This window comes from Lathyrus oleraceus, chromosome 3 (genome assembly GCF_024323335.1).
Source record: "Lathyrus oleraceus cultivar Zhongwan6 chromosome 3, CAAS_Psat_ZW6_1.0, whole genome shotgun sequence".
Classification (NCBI taxonomy): domain Eukaryota; kingdom Viridiplantae; phylum Streptophyta; class Magnoliopsida; order Fabales; family Fabaceae; genus Lathyrus; species Lathyrus oleraceus.
Window position 1 is genome coordinate 59,410,434 of NC_066581.1, and position 17,411 is coordinate 59,427,844.

The window sequence follows — 17,411 nt, forward strand, 5'->3', positions numbered from 1 at the left end:
TCCTGCACTAGTTCTGGGTGAGATATAGGGACGATAATTTCTGGTACTATGGAGAGAGATGGAGGATCTGTTCACAGACCACCTATTTTAGATGGATCCAACTATGACTACTGGAAACCTCAAATGGTAGCCTTCCTAAAATCTCTGGATAATAAGGCTTGGAAGGCTGTATTGACAGGCTGGGAACATCCAGTAGTTACTAAGGAAGGAAAAGCTACAACTGATAAAAATCCTGAAGAACAATGGACCAAGGAGGAGGATGATCTAGCCCTTGGAAATTCTAAAGCATTGAATGCTATATTCAATGGAGTAGACAAGAATATCTTCAGATTGATAAACAACTGTGAGGTGGCTAAAGATGCTTGGGACATTATCAAAACCACTCATGAAGGCACCTTTAGAGTGAAGATGTCTAGACTGCAGCTGCTCACCACCAAGTTTGAAAATTTAAGGATGAAAGAAGATGAAAATATTCATGAATTTCATATGAGTATCCTTGAAATTGCTAATGCCTCAGGAGCCCTGGGAGAGAAGATGTCAGATGAAAAATTAGTAAGGAAAATACTCAGGTCACTCCCTAAGAGATTTGCTACGAAGGTGACAGCCATAGAAGAGTCTCAAGACATCTCCAATATGAGAGTTGATGAGCTAATTGGTTCCCTCCAAACTTTTGAGATGGGAATGTGTGATGGATCTGAAAAGAAAACCAAAAGCATAACATTCTTGTCAAACACTGAGGAGGAAGAGGAGGAAAGTGGTCAGGATGTTGATGAAGATCTGGTAAATGATGTAGCCATGATGGGAAGACAGTTCAATAGACTTCTGAAAAAGATGGATGTAAGATCTAAGGCAAATATCAAGAACATCTCATCTGACATCAATAGATCCAACAATGCTGGAAGAAGAACAAGGTCAGATGAAAAGCCCAAAGAAGGAAAAGGAGTACAGTGCCATGAATGTGATGGGTATGGACACATTAGAACTGAATGTGGAACCTACCTCAAGAAACAGAAGAGGAGTCTTGCTGCCACTTGGTCTGATGAAAGTGAAACAGAAGAGTCTGCAAATCTGGTGACTGCCTTGACTTGAAGATGGGGTTCTGATGAAGACTCAAGTGATGATGAAGTAACCTTTGAAGAGTTGGCCACTACCTACAAAAAGTTGTGTCACAGAAGTGCAGAGGTGTGTAAACAGGTTGAAAGCCAGAAGAAGGTAATAACTCAATTGGAGAATGAGAAGGCAGAACACTTGGAAATCATCTCCAAATTAAAAACAGAAGCAGTGGTTCTGAATGCCAAACTAGATGAGAGTCAACAAGTTGAAAGCCATAAGAAAGTGATAGAACAGCTGGAGAATGAGAAGGCAGAACATGTGGAAACTATCTCCAAGTTAAAGACTGAAGTTGTATTCTTGAATTCTAAACTGGATGAGATGACCAAGTATGTAAGGATGCTAAGCAATGGATCTGACACCTTAGACAAGATTCTCCTGACTGGTCAAATAACAGGAGACAAATTTGGCATTGGGTTCAATGAATCTAAGGCTGAGTGCAGTTACACTGGTGGCAAACCTAAATCCAAACCTAAGTGCAGCCATATGGATAGAAGACCTGCGATGTCACATCATATGCCACAACATCATAAAGGAAGATAACAGAAAGGGAAACACCAAAAATGGAGATGTGATCACTGTGGAAAGTTTGGCCACATAAAACCTGTTGATTCTAAGTGTTGACAGCAATTTTGGTAAAACAAAGAATGTTCACAAGATGTTATGTGTGATGTCTTAACATGAGATATCCTATGTACCTGTTGGAGTTCAAGAACATGTGCATGCAGGATTGTTTCAGAATGCGACATACAATGCCATGGCTTATGATATTGGATGTACCTGCTGGAGCGTAAATGAAAGACATGTTCATGCAGGATTGTTTCAGATGACATACACAAGGTTATGGCATCTGATATGGTTGTACATGCTGGAAGTTATAAAAGGAATTATTGGATTATGTAGGATTTTTCCAGGATGCCAGACCCGATGTCATGACATCCTGTACACAGAACATTCAGTGTGAATGTCTGGTGTTTTGTGATTGCACAATTAATGACAATCTTTGTATGATTGAAGATCTGATTAGCTGGCGCATTCAATCAAGAGTGTGTAATTGAAAAGTATTCTCTTTTCTCAAGGGATTGTTGTTTAAAATCACTGGTGTGTGATTGTAGGGAAGTGAGTGGGTTCTCATATCTAAGAGTGCTTAGGTAGAAATTGCACGGGTAGAGATTAGGTGAGAAAGACTGTAACTTATTGAAGTGTACGGAGAGTCTTTGAACTAATTCTATTTTAGTGAATTTCCTTCCTGGCTTGGTAGCCCCCAGACGTAGGTGAGTTGCACCGAATTGGGTTAACAATTGCTTGTGTGATTTGCATTACTATTCTCTATCTTCATTCTGTTTGCATTACTCAGATATTAGTGTCATGACATTACCTTCGACATCTCATATCTGATACCGGAATTTCAATTGGTATCAGAGCAGGCATCCTGCTCTGGTTCTGGGTGAGATCTAGGGACAATACTTTCTGGTAGAATGGAGAGAGATGGAGGATCTGTTCATAGGCCACCAATTTTGGATAGTTCTAACTATGACTATTGGAAACCTAGAATGACAGCTTTTCTGAAATCTCTTGATAACAAGGCTTGGAAAAATGTGTTAACAGGTTGGGTGCATCCTGTCATTACTAAAGAAGGAGAAGCCACTACTGAGAAGAGGCCTGAAGAACAATGGTCCAAGGAGGAGGATGATCTTGCTCTTGGAAACTCTAAAGCATTGAATGCAATATTCAATGGGATAAACAAGAATATTTTCAGGCTGGTAAACAACTGTGAAGTGGCCAAAGATGCTTGGGACATTCTCAAGACCACTCATGAAGGCACCTCTAGGGTAAAGATGTCTAGACTTCAGCTGCTCACCTCCAAGTTTGAAAACTTAAGGATGAAAGAAGATGAAAACATTCATGAATTTCACATGAGTATCCTTGAAATTGCTAATGCTTCAGGAGCCTTGGGAGAGAAGATGACAGATGAAAAACTGGTAAGTAAAATACTCAGGTCACTCCCTAAGAAATTTGCAATGAAGGTGACTGCCATAGAAGAGTCTCAAGAAATTTCCAACATGAGGGTAGATGAGCTAATTGGTTCCCTCCAAACCTTTGAGATGGGATTGAATGATGGAACAGAAAAGAAAACTAAAAGCATTGCCTTCATATCAAACACAGAAAAGGAAAATAGTCAAGATGTGGATGAAGAGTGGGCCAATGAAGTTGCAATGTTGGGGAGACAGTTCAACAGATTGTTAAAGAAAATGGATGTAAGATCCAAGGCAAATGTCAAGAACATCTCACCTGACATCAGCAATGGAAGAAGAGTAAGGTCAGATGAGAAGCCCAAAGAAGGAAAATAAGTAAAGTGCTATGAATGTGATGGGTATGGACACATTAGAACTGAATGTGGAACCTACCTCAAGAAGCAGAAGATGAGTCTTGCTGCCACCTGGTCAGATGAGAGTGATACAGAAGAGGCTGCAAATCTGGTGACTGTGTAAGATCCCAATTTTGGCCCTAAGATCCCTCATGGCATCATATCATATCATTCATTGCCTCAAGGATCAGTGTGCACCTTGCCTCCTTCCTTGTGGGTGGGTTATCTTTTGAGTGTGATTTCTTGATCACCAAGCATGTTTTGCATTTGTATATCATTACTTTTCATTTGTTTACTAACCAAAAGTACAAAAATATGTCATCTAACCTTTGTCTTGCAGCTGAAGCAATCAACAGTCAAAACAGTCAAAGGCAGCTATTGAGCAATAGATGGTGGCCATTCTTGAGAATTTGGGCACCATGATCATTCATAAGAGTTCATATGAGCTATGACATCATTTTGAATCAACATCTCAAGTGGTAGAGGCTTGAATCTCATCAAGGCATTCTTCAGTTTACTGAAACCCTAGCCAGTCAACTGCTCAGTCAACTGTTGGATTTGGAGGTGGGAAGAGCCTAGAAATACTTCATTCATGTTCAAACAAGTCTCATTTGACATTTCAAACATCAACATTGAAGAAAATAAAGTCAGATGAAAACTTTCCAAAAATAGAAAGTGACCTATAATTTGAATTTGCCAAAAATGGAAAGGTTTTCTCCTCAAGATTACATCCCCAAAAATGCTTTAAATGAAATTTTGTTGAACATGAAAGTTGTAGATCTTTCTCTCCCATTTCCAAAAAGTCCAAGATCATCAATTTCTCATGTGTGGTTGAGAAGATATGATCAAAACATGGCAAGGTGTACATGGAACTTCAAACATGCATAACTTCTCAACCAAATGGCCAAATGAAGTGGTTCCTTTTTGTACATTCCTCTCTTGACTTCTACTATCCAAATCATGCATTGCATTACATCATTTCTCATCACATGATTATTTGATTTTTCACTTGAATTTTTGGAGGGAATTTTAAAGTTTAAAATTGGTGAATTGTGTGAACATTCTATCATTGCCAATAGCTCCAAAATGCAATTTTAAGTGAATTTAAGCTTAGCCACGTGCACTATTCATCATGCACACCATGCATAGGGTAAAATGGCCATTTTGCATTTGCACTTCATTTTAGCTAATTCTCATTACCATTTGTTAAGCATGGTTAAGGATTGGATTAGGAGAGCATATATAAGCATAAGCATAACAGAAAATCAGTAACAACACTTCATTTCTCAAGATCTAGATCTAGAATACCAATTTTCTCTCTCAAATTTTCTTCCATTTTCTTCATTTGCCTTTGCATTTTCTGGTTTGATTCTTGTTAGTGAGTTGATTTTGAGCAGGATCTTTCATAGACACAGAGGATTTCGAGCAACATTGAAGCATAGGGAAGCTTTGAATCATTCATGGCAGCTCCAAGTTCTTGAAGAATCGTGCACATCCAAGCCTCCAATTCTCATCTAGTTAACTTCATAAGCATTGTAGAAGAGCTTTCAAGTATCACAAGTCCTCGATTGCAGCTGAATCAAGTTCTGTTTCTACAAGAGGTTACAATTCGACCTTCATAATTCTGCTTTTTATTGTTATGATGTGATAGATCTTTGATTGCTGATTGTTATGAGCTTTGAATCGTGTTAATCCGTGCCAAAATGAGTGAGAACCGATTGATTTAAGTTTAGTTGATGATTTTTATTTCACTCGATTCATGCATGTGATGATGTTGTTTGATGGAATTGTTGTTGATTATTGATGCCTGATGTTAGATCTACATGATGCAATGCTTAATTTGTGTTTCTGGAGAGTTTGAGATTTTTCTGGAAATTTGATGATGAAGATCATGAAGATCTTCATCGTGTTCTTCATTTGCTGCACATTTCCTGCGGAATTTGTTATAACCTTCATAGCCTTGCTGCGAATTTTCCTACGAGTTCTTAGTGGTTTCCTGCGGATTTTCGTTTCCCAGCGTGCATGCATGTGGCTAGGGTTTTGAACCAAACGACCGTGTTTTGGTCGTTGGCGCGCTTTCCAGTTTAAATATGACCTGGCTTCGATTCCCCGCTCCATCATTTTTCAAAATGCCTTGTTGAATTATTTCATATGCTTCATCCATTCACATTCATGCTTCATCACTCATTTTTTAATTTTTCTCTTCACTTAAAAAATCATAACTCCATAAATATGCATCCAATTAATGTGTGGTTTTTTTCATTGTTCTCCTCATGATGTCTACTATTTTATGAGTATTTTTCCAGAATTTGTGCCTGGATGGATTTTAATATTGCTTAGGGATTGTTCACATGTGTGCTATCTTGTACTTTGTTTGCTTTTCCATTTGTGAAATGATGATGGTTGATCCAATGAATGTGAAAATTGACATGCTTAAACTAGACATCCTAATTGACATTTTGGTGTTGAGTTTGCATTTTTTGCATTTATGGTTGTTGAGATATGATTTGTTTAATGTAGGTGTGACAATGTGTGTCACACCTTTGCTTGCTTGATTTGTTGATTTTCCTTACCATGCCAATTAAATGCCAAATGATGTAATTTTTTGCATGATGCTTCTTCTGGATGTTAGGAATGATCATGATGTTTTGTGGAATTCTTGGATTGATTTTTGATTTGTTTGGGATTTTCCTTGTTGGTTGACCATGTTTGAACTTTTGAAGAGTGTTGAACTTTCATGATTTGTGAAATGCTTATGCTTTATCATATGAACTTGAAATTTTGCACATTAATGCTAGACACTTTGAAGTTTATTGCGGCTTTGGTTTGAGTCATTTATCACTTGTCATTTCTGTTTTAGGATTGCCTTAAGTTGATGTATCAATTTGTGCCTCAATTGAGCTTGTTTGTGCTTACCTTGACTTGATGAATTTGATTGCCATGCTTATACTTGTCCAAATGCCATGATTTTTGGTGTGTTAATCCTTTGATATGTTCTGTTTAGCCATGATTTTTTTGAGATTTATTGAGCCATTTTGGAATTAATATGCCTTTGTTCATTCTGTTGCTTCAATGTGATTCCAACTTGCATGCCTTGCCTTATTTGATTTGTGAAATGAATTTGGTTGATGCTATTGACATGAGACCTTCTGGATTATATTCTTAGTTGATTAAGGTTGATTCAAGTTGAATTTCATGTTCTGTTTTGAATTATTTCTCCTTCTTTGACCCTAGGCCTTGTCCTAGTGGTTTGCTTCTCATGTTTGAGCTTGGTTTTCAGGTTAAGGAAGCACATGGCCATAATTGGATTGATTCACTTGATTGAATGGTTTATTTGGTTGATGTTAGTTAATCTTGATTTGTTTTGTAGGTGGCTTTTAGCTCATTTGAGTTGAGCTTGTGCTTTGCACATTGTTGCTTGATTGTTGACTATGTCTGTTGACTGTTGATTCTTAACTGTCTGTTTGACTTTTTGACTTGTATACTGATTGAGTTGGATTTTTTTCAGGTACATTAGTTGCTAAGTTCATTGTGAACTTGTTTGTGCTTTGCTTGGTTGCTTAACCACTTAGGTATAACCTTTCTTCTTCATGTAGTCTGGAAGACCTGGCCTGTTACTTGGCCAGGCACCTGTCTGAAGCCCTCCTTAAGAGGCCATGTTCTTGTGTGTTTATTTTTGTGCTAAGCAGGAAAAGTCCTTTGATAAGGCAATTGGTAGATAAAAGAGATGTGTAGTCCATCTCCTACTATTCAGTGTGTCATCCCTTTGCTCACATTACATGTTGATGCATTGTGGATATTAACCCAAGATCTATAGAGTCATTAACTTGTGGAGAGAGTTCCAACTTTCTGAACTCCCGCACCTTCTATCATTTGAAGCTCTCCCTGACCAGGGATAAGAGCCATGAGGCACACCCCTCATCTCCTTTTCATCTGCTTCACCTTAACTCTCAATGTTAAGGTTAAGAGCACAACTTACCCCATTCCAGTTGACTGTAAAGTCTAACCTTGCTTGAGCCTAATTGCTTGTATATAGTGGGTGCTAATTGACTTGCTTGATTGATTGCTTGGTTCATCTGTGCATGTTTGCTTGTGTGCCTTTGTGCATTTATCATCATTAATTGCTCATTATCGCATGATCATCATTTCATATCTGTGTGACACATCTTTGTTTGTCCATTGAGGAATCAATTGTAAGTCCATTCATTGGCCATGGTTCCTATGATTTGGAAGGGATTGAGTATAAGACCATTTCATTGGCCACTTATGTTTTCTTTGCTTAGTGCTTTTGTTTGTTTGATGTGAGGATTCAATTGTAAGTCCATGTTGTTGGCATTTGTTCCCATGATCATCTGTTGGAGGTTAGTATAAGTCCAGATAGATTGGCATCTGACATCCATGTTCTGTTTTATTCTTGGGAGATTGGTATAAGTCCAGATAGATTGGCATCCGGTATCCTGTTTTCTTTCTTTCCTTCGTGAGACTAGTATAAGCCCAGTAATTGGCATCCGATATCATTGTTATTTTAGTGAGATTGGTATAAGTCCAGATAGATTGGCATCCGATATCCATTTGTTTGTGCTTCAGTGAGATTGGTATAAGTCCAGATAGATTGGCATCCGGTATCCATTTGTTTGTGCTTCAGTGAGATTGGTATAAGTCCATATAGATTGGCATCCGGTATCCATTTGTTTGTGCTTCAGTGAGATTGGTATAAGTCCAGTAATTGGCATCCGATATCCATTTGTTTTGCTTACTTGTTATTGTTCATTGTTGCCTATTCCAAAGGACACACTTGAATCATCTTCCATATGATTTCAAGAAGTGAACCTTTCTGAGAAGTTTTACACTCCATTATCCATACACCCTCTTTGTTCCAAAACCCCTTTTCACATGTTACTTTCAAAACTTGAAATAAATGTTGTGCAAACGTCTTCATGTCTTTTCAAATTAGAAACCTGGACCTTAAGTCCTTGATTTTCAAACTTCATTTTCGTAATACTTCTTTGAATTGAATTCTAATCATACTTTGACCATATTTTGTGAATACTCATAATCAATTAACTTCACTGATTCAATTGTTTTGTGGCTTTGTCCATTCTTGATATATTTTCATACATTAGCCATAGGTTTGATTTATCATAGTGGTTGATGTAAATCTTACCTTATCCTTAGTGAGTTGATTGTAAGTCTTCCATACTTATTATAGGGTTAACCCCTCACTAGTATGTTGAAGCCGTCCTCGCATGGTGGATTGTTGATTCAGGTTGAGTTTTCTCCCATTGGTAATGAAAAAACCTTAGGGCTTGTGTTTTAAAATGAATTCACTAATTTTTGGAAATCTTTTAGCCGAACTACGACGTTTTGATCCTTACCTTCCATAGAAAGGTACGTAGGCAACGGGTTCATCCGTTCAAACACAAAAACAATAAAAATTGTATATTCTTTTCTCATCCCTTCCATCCATGTTTGCACAATAAATATTTCATAACAAATAACATTTCATACAACAATTGTGAAAAGGGCTCCCTAGGAGTACCTAGGACGTTTTGGGTGCCTAACACCTTCCCATTGCGTAATTAACCCCCTTACCCAGATTCTCTGATCTTTTCATTAGTTTTTTATGTGTAAAACTTCTTAGGCTTTTGTTCGCTTTTTAGCCAATCCTTTGGATAATAAAAGTGCGGTGGCGACTCGATTCTTTGTATGCTTTGCTTTTGGTTTAATCAATAAATCATAAAGTGACGAATACACCGCTACAGACTACATTAACAGGAAAATGGGGTTCTGATGAAGACTCAAGTGATGAAGAAGTGACTTTTGAAGCATTGGCCTCCACCTACGGAAAGCTATGTCACAAAAGTGTAGAGCTGTGTAAACAGGTAGAAAGCCAGAAGAAGGGGATAACTCAACTTGAGAATGAGAAGGAAAAACAATTGGAAACCATCTCCAAATTGGAAACAGAAGTTGTGACTCTGAAGGTCAAGCTAGATGAAAGTCAACAAGTTGAGAGCCAGAAGATAGTACAGCTGGAAAATGAAAAGGCAAAACATGTGGAAACCATCTCCAAGCTAAAAACTGAAGCTATGCTCTTAAACTCAAAACTAGAAGAGATAACCAAGTATGTAAGGATGCTAAACAATGGATCTGACTCCTTAGACAAGATTCTCCAAACTGGACTAATCACAGGAGCCAAATCTGGAATAGGGTACCATAAATCTAAGGCTAAAAGCAGTTACACTAGTTGCAAACCTCAAGCTAAACCTAAATGCACCAACAGTAAGATCAGTTCTAAGATGTCACATCATTAGAAGAGAAAATAGCAGAAAGGCAAACACCAAAGATGGAGATGTCATTACTGTGGGAAATCTGGTCACTCATGGCCCTTCTGCTATAAGTTGTATGGTTACCCTACCCCTGTTCATCAACAGACTCACTATCAACCCAGACCCAAACAGCACAGGCCTATCAACAAGAAGCAATGGGTTCCTAAGACTAATGTTACAAGTCTAATAGCTCAGATTCCCCTCAAAGAAGAGTGGTATTTTGATAGTGGATGTTCTAGACACATGACTGGAAACTCATACTTGATAATTGATCTTCACCCTCATGACATAAGCTATGTAACCTTTGGTGATGGAGCAAAGGGTGAAATAAAGGGGATAGGAAAGCTTGAGTGTCTTGGAGCTCCTAAACTTGACAATATTCTACTGGTCAAGGGCTTGACTTCAAATCTAATAAGCATCAGTCAGCTAGGGGATCAAGGTCTGAATATCATCTTCACTAAAACTGAATGTCTGATTATTAACAAAGACAGTAAAGTAATTATGGAAGGAATCAGGACCAAAGACAACTGTTACATGTGGAACTCTCAAATGGATGACTCCTCTAAGATGAGTACAGTTGCTAGAAGAACCTTCAAGGGTAATGAAAGACAAGTCTGTGGGAAATGTCAGACAAGGATGTTATACTAGAAGCTAAGACCTAACCTCAATGAAGAGAAGGTCATGATGGCCCAAACATCTGAAAAAGGGGAACATGTGACTGGTTATATGCAGTCTGAAATTAGTGAAAGCTTTGTTGGAACTGGGCCACAAGGGACTATGTGTGCAAGGAACAATGTAAAGAAGATTGAGTTAGAAAGTGAAAGGACACCTGCTCCTACACATTTGAAAGATGAAACCGATGTTTATGATGAAAATATATCAGATGAAAGCAACAATTCTCAACCAGGTTGGATGAAACTACTGATAATTATATACAATGTCACACTCGATGTCATGACATTATATTATGACAACCTGTATGATACAACTATGTCCAAAGATCATATTCAGCACAACTGGACCAAGTACATTATTTGCTGTCATCACTCAATTAGAAAATATGTGGAAAACAAACTCATAGTTCTACAGCATGAAATGCAACTAACTAACAAGGCTGCAAGGGATTTGTATGATGTCCAACTGAAATATGAAAGGGGGGAACTAGGGGCTTGGTTTCTTGAGAAAATATGGCAATTAATGTGGAGTGGAAAAGGTAACAAAAATATTGTCTGCCCAATAAAAAGAAAAAGCCACATTAATAATGAATCATCATCTAGTATTGGAAATAGTGTCTATTTCATTTGCACGCTCTGCCTGAACACAATTCTTTCCATCTTCATCAAACTACTCAGAGAACCTCTGCTAGGGCAAAGAAATTTTCCTCAAAAGTTCAACCACATGTCTCAACATCCATCATCATCTAGCTCAAAACCCCTTCATACAAGAACTCCCTCCATGGAGTTTCTATATGAAGATTTGATGAACGTGACTCCTCTGCGTATGATACCAGGTGACGTCCCAGGCTCCTCTTCCATGGCTGGAGCTAAGCAAGGTAACACTCTTGGAAAATCTCCTAATAAAGAGGACATGCACTTTACTGATCGCACCATAAGAAACCTAGTTACTAGGATAATGAATAAAGAACATGAAGTCAAGGATATTTTTACCCCTCTATCCAGAAGGGACCCCTCTCCTGAGGTGGGAACACAAGCTGAGAAAGATGATGACTCATCTAAGACAGAAAAGGAAGTAGCTGCTGAAGGACTATGTTCTCTTGGAAAAAATTTACCTAGCATGTCTCTTGATACTGCTCAGGATATTGAGGAAGAAAGGTCTGAGGAAGAAGATGACACTTTGGTCAATCTTGTAAAAACAAGTGTAGCTAATAAACTGAGAAAAAGGAAGAGTATGGCCGAGATAAGGACAGCTAGGAAAGAGAAAAAAGTTGCTGGTATAGGTCCCTCCAAGTCTTGGAGTAAAGTAGAGGCCAGGAAGAGGAAAGAAAGTGAGAGCTCCGAATCTGATGAGGATGTCGAAGACGATGTCCCAGACATCTCCCATGTTAATAGGAAGGCTGTAAAGAAGTCTCCAAATAAAGTGGCTACTGTTCATCTAGACAATATCTCTTTTCACGTAGAAGATGGTGCTGCCAAATGGAAGTTTGTCACTCAAAGAAGGGTAGCGGTTGAAAGAGAATTGGGAAAAGAGGTTGTTGAAGTAAAGGAAGTCATGGAGTTAATTAAGGCAGTTGGTCTTATGAAAACTGTGATTGCTCTGCCTCAGTGATATGAGGGGTTAGTAAAAGAATTCATTGTGAACATCCCTGAGGAGATTTATGAAAAGAGCAGCAGGGAGTTCTGCAAAGTTTTTGTAAGGGGTAAGTGTGTGAAACTTTCACCAACCATCATCAACAAGTTCCTAGGGAGAGGAACTGGTGGAGGAGTAGATCTAGAGACCACAGACAATGAGGTATGTAGGATTATTACAGTTGGCCAAGTTAAGGAATGGCCTAGTAGGAAACACCTATCAGCTAGTAAACAAACTGTCAAATATGCCATCTTGCACAAGATTGGTTCAGCTAATTGGGTACCTACTAATCATATCTCTACCATCTCCATTGTTCTTGGAAGAATCATTCATGCAATTGGAACCAAGATAAACTATGATTTTGGAAAGTTTATATTTGATCAAACCATCAGACATGCCTCTACAAATGCTGTGAAGTTACCCATTGCCTTCCCATCCACTATTTGTGGGATTATCTTGAGTCAACACCCAGGCATTCTTAATACAAAGGACATACCAAGCAAAAGAAAACCCCCTCTATCCATCCATTATAAGTTGTTTGAAGGAAGTCATGTAAATGATGTTGTCATGACATCTGCCAGAAGAGAGCCTGTATCTCAAGGAAGTTTAATTGATCAACTGAAAGATACCTGCAAGGAATTAGAGAATGGTATAAAGGTGGCCAAGGCAAGAAAAGAAGCTTTGGAAGTTCTTATTTGTAGCCTAGAAAAAGAGGAAATAGAGAAGGTTGGTAAGGATTCAGATGCAAAAGCACAATCCAGTGACAACTCTGACAGCTTTGAAGGCTCTGAAGGTGAAGGTGAAGGTGATACTTCTTCCTCTGATTGATGGTTCCCCCTCCTGTGTGCTGTGAAGACTGTGAAGCTGTTTTGTCTGATGTTTTGGGTGATGTTCTGCTGTTGCTATATGGAGTTTTTGTTTTTTTTGGAAATTGTGTAATGTGTGGCAGTCCTCATTGATGCCTGTTTTGTAATATTTTGGGCTCTTGATGAGTTCCTTGGATTTGTTCATTATCTCAGCTATCACAGCTGTGTATAATGATGGTTTGTACTTCCTGAATATTATGTTTTAACATTCTTAATGTTATAACATCTGATCTAACATTCTCTGCTAGACTAATAGACATTTATTTTGTCTGATTGGTCACCTTTGGTCAATTTTGACTAAAAAGGGGGAGAAGTGCTGATGTGGAAGTTGATGTGGAAGCTATTGAGGAGTTGTGAGATGTATATAGCTGAAGGACAACTATTATGGAAGGAAGTGCACATGTGTTAAAACAGAATGTTATTCTGTTTATAGATGTCAAAGGGGATGTCTGATATGGTGTACAGGTGTTGATGTTGTAGCAGATGTCAGAATGACATTCTGGCTGGTACAGGTGTTGGAGTTACAGTAGCTGTTGTTTGATGAATGCACAGATTTAGGGGGAGAAGGAGTACTCTTGTGCATTGTGCATTTGTGTGTCTTACTAGTTGCATCCATAACTAGTAATTTTGTTTGTGTTGCACAGATTTAGGGGGAAGAGAAGTACCCTTGTGCATGTGTGTATTACTAGTAGCTATATTTAGTAATTGTATTTGCTTCTGCTTCTGTTTAAACTACTGTTAAGTTGTTTAACTGCTGATAGTTTAACTTGTGAACAAAAAGGACAGATATATGTTTTAGCCAAAATTTGCCAAAGGGGGAGTTTGTTGATTCTAAGTGTTGGCAGCAATTTTGGTAAAACAAAGAATGTTCAAAAGATGTTATGTGTGATGTCTTAACATGAGATATCCTATGTACCTGTAGGAGTTCAAGAACATGTGCATGCAGGATTGTTTCAGAATGCCACATACAATGCCATGGCTTCTGATATTGGATGTACCTGCTGGAGCTTAAATGAAAGACATGTTCATGCAGGATTGTTTCAGATGACTGATAACATGAAACTATATCACATTTTTAGACTTGATTTAATTAAATTATACCGTTATTTGAGTCAATTTATTTTATATTATTCGATATTACTCGGTATTTTCTTATTATTTATTTCAGGTATCATTATTTAAAGCACGTGTGAAAAAGAAAGAAGAGGGGTGCAAAAAAGAGGATTTTCTAGGAAAAGCAGCAAGCTGAAGCACCAAAGCCCAGCCCACGTTTGGAACAAAGGAAATGGCTGTCACGACCGCCACACTCACGTGCCGAGCGTCACGTCCCAAAACCTAGTGTTACGACCGTAACACATAGTTTGACGGACGTCACACATTTCATCCTATATTCTAGGCTTGACGTGCGTAACAGAGTGGACGGTTTCCCCTAAATTTCCTCTTGCACTCGTTGACGCTTTGAACCACACTGAAGACCAATTCAAGGAAACGGTTATTTGGAGAGGTGAATATAAATAGACCTCACAAAAGCCAATTAAAGCTCTCTCTTCTCCGTACAATTTTTCCAGCAATATTTTCCAGCACTCTAAATTTTCAAGCATTTTATTTTCTTTTCTTTTCTAGCTTAATTTCCGAAGCATACAATTTATTTTCTCACGATAGTTTCTACACCGGAAATTATTGTGTAATTTTTACTGGATCTAACCTTACGTCAGATCATAGTATTTTATTTCCTTGTTTTTACTTTCCTATCTGATCGAGAATTGTGAAGAACAAATCCAACCGACTTGTGGTGGAGTGTTCGAGCACCGAAGTGTAGGAGATAAAATCCAGAATTCTAGTATTTTTCCAGGTTTATTAATTAATTGATTTATAGTTTTAATTTACATATGCTTTGTTCCGCTGTTTATATATATTGTTTTCAAAAATTATTTTTAAAAGTTAAATGTGAGGACGAGAGTTAAGCATTTAAGTTTAATCATATAGTCTAAGTCAACAGAGCGAGAGTTTGAGACGAGGGAGTTTAAACGGTTAGCATTTTCTCAAAAAGAGTTTCTATAGATTCTATTATTTTCAAAAGTGATTTTAGATTTAACGAGATAGTGAGAGCGTGCGTTAAAATATAAAGTCATAGTCTAATTCAACAGAGCGAGAGTTTGAGGAAAAGACTTTTAATTAATAGTGTCTACTGAAAAGACTTATTTTAAAATTAAGAAAAAGACCAACGAAGATTTGATTCCCTAATTACGACGAACTACATACTGATATCCATATTATTTGATATTTTGTCTAGATCCAAATTTAGTTTTACTTTTCCCCTAATCATTAAAGTATCATCCGCCTTAGCTTTACGCAGTAACCCTAGAAAAACGGTAGATCGATTCATTAAGTCCCTGTGGGATCGATATCTTTTAAAACTACGCGATTAGACTGTGCACTTGCAGTCAGTACCACCGTTAGACTCATAAAGTCGCGATCAAGTTTTTGGCGCCGTTGTCGGGGACTTTTATTTAGTCGATATCGTAACTCTTCTGTTACGCTGTAGAGACTAAGGCAATTTTTATTTTTTTCCCTTCTTTTTTGTTGATTTGTATGCCACACACTCGCTAACAAGGCGAGTCGTACTACTTACGAATCAACGACGTTGAACGATATCTCCGAATATTACGACGAATTCGGGAGTATCGTGTTAGAAACAATCTTCCTCCAATCGAAATTCCTGATCTCAAAAATCTCCTTCCTTCGGCGATACCAGCGATGGCCGAACCAGCTCGTGCTCTTCGAGATTACGCTGCTCCATCGCAGGATGAGCCGCATTCGAGTATTGCTCCACCCGCAATCGAAGCAAACAACTTCGAACTTAAACCTTCGTTGTTGTAGGCAGTGCAACAGAATCAATTTTCTGGAAATCCTACCGAGGATCCAAACCTTCATTTATCCGTATTTGTCCAATACGCTGACACTGTTAAAGCTAATGGTGTCACCTCAGAGACAATTCGACTTCATCTCTTTCCTTTCTCGTTAAGAGATAAAGCTAGAAGATGGCTTCAGTCTCTTCCTTCCAACTCAGTCACCACATGGAATGAATTGAAGAAAGTCTTTCTTGCCCAATATTTTCCTCCAAGCAAAACAGCTATGTTGAGAGCCCAGATAAATGGATTTAAGCAAAAAGATAACGAGTCTCTTTTCGAAGCATGGGAAAGATACAAGGACATGATGAGACTCTGCCCACACCATGGTTTAGAGGACTGGTTAGTAATTCACACCTTCTACAATGGTCTCTTGTACAACACAAGGTTAACAATAGACGCCGCCGCCGGTGGTGCGCTTATGGATAAACCTTACACCGACGCTTATCAACTTATCGAGAGCATGGCCGAAAATCATTATGAGTGGGGAAGTGACCGAACAATGGTAGAAAAACCTCAAACAAAAGGTGGCATGTACGAGATAAGTAGCCTTGATCATGTTAATGCAAAAGTGGATGCTCTTGCCCAGAAAATTGAAAGTTTAAATGTATCACCTTCAGCCACCGTGGTTGTCGTAACTCAAAATTGCGAAGTCTGTGGAATTCAAGGTCACACTCCTACAGATTGTCAACTCCTAACAGGAATTCAAACAGAGCAGGTGAACTATGCTCAAGGAAATCCTTACTCGCATACCTATAACTCAAACTGGAAGAACCATCCTAATTTTTCATATAAAAGTAACAACGCTTTATACGCACCAGGTCAAGCTCCTAGTCAAGCTCCAGCTATACCTCCTGGATATCAAAAGCCGACCCCATCTACACCTAACAATAACGTTCCTAGGAAATCCAACTTGGAAATCATGATGGAGAACTTCATAGCTTCTCAACAGCAAACCAATAAAGAGTTCTTAAACCAGAATGTACACACTAGCGAACAGATTAAACAACTAGCAAGTAAAATAGATGCCCTGGCTACCCATAACAAAATGCTGGAAACACAAATCTCGCAAGTAGCTCAACAACAAGCGCCTACTGCTGCCCCAACTGGTACATTTCCTGGACAGTCCCAACCTAATCCGAAAGGCCACGCTCATGCAATTATATTACGAAGTGGTACAGAGGTAGAAGGACCATCTGACCCAAGGATTGAGAACCGAAACTCTAAAAAGTCAACTGAGGAAGAAGGTAAACCTAAGGAAAAGGAAGAGTGTAATAAGGAAATCGTAGAGAAAAAAGAACCTTATGTACCTCCACCGCCTTACAAACCACCTATCCCTTATCCTCAAAGGCTAATTAAAACCAAAGACGCGGGCCAATTTAAAAAATTTGTTGACCTACTGAAACAATTAAACGTCATAATTCCTTTTACAGAAGCTATTACACAGATGCCCTCATATGCTAAGTTCTTAAAAGAAATTTTATCTAATAAAAGGAAACTTGAAGAAAGCGAAACCGTTACACTC

The 17,411-nt window shown here is 38.4% G+C and overlaps 1 non-coding gene across 1 annotated transcript; it reads right to left on the reverse strand.

Moving 5' to 3' along the window:
- Positions 1 to 16,112: 16,112 nt before the first annotated feature.
- On the reverse strand, positions 16,113 to 16,219 carry LOC127133305 (small nucleolar RNA R71). Its single transcript, XR_007807289.1, has one exon. It is a non-coding gene; the product is annotated as a small nucleolar RNA R71 (small nucleolar RNA).
- Between the last annotated feature and the right edge of the window lie 1,192 nt (positions 16,220 to 17,411).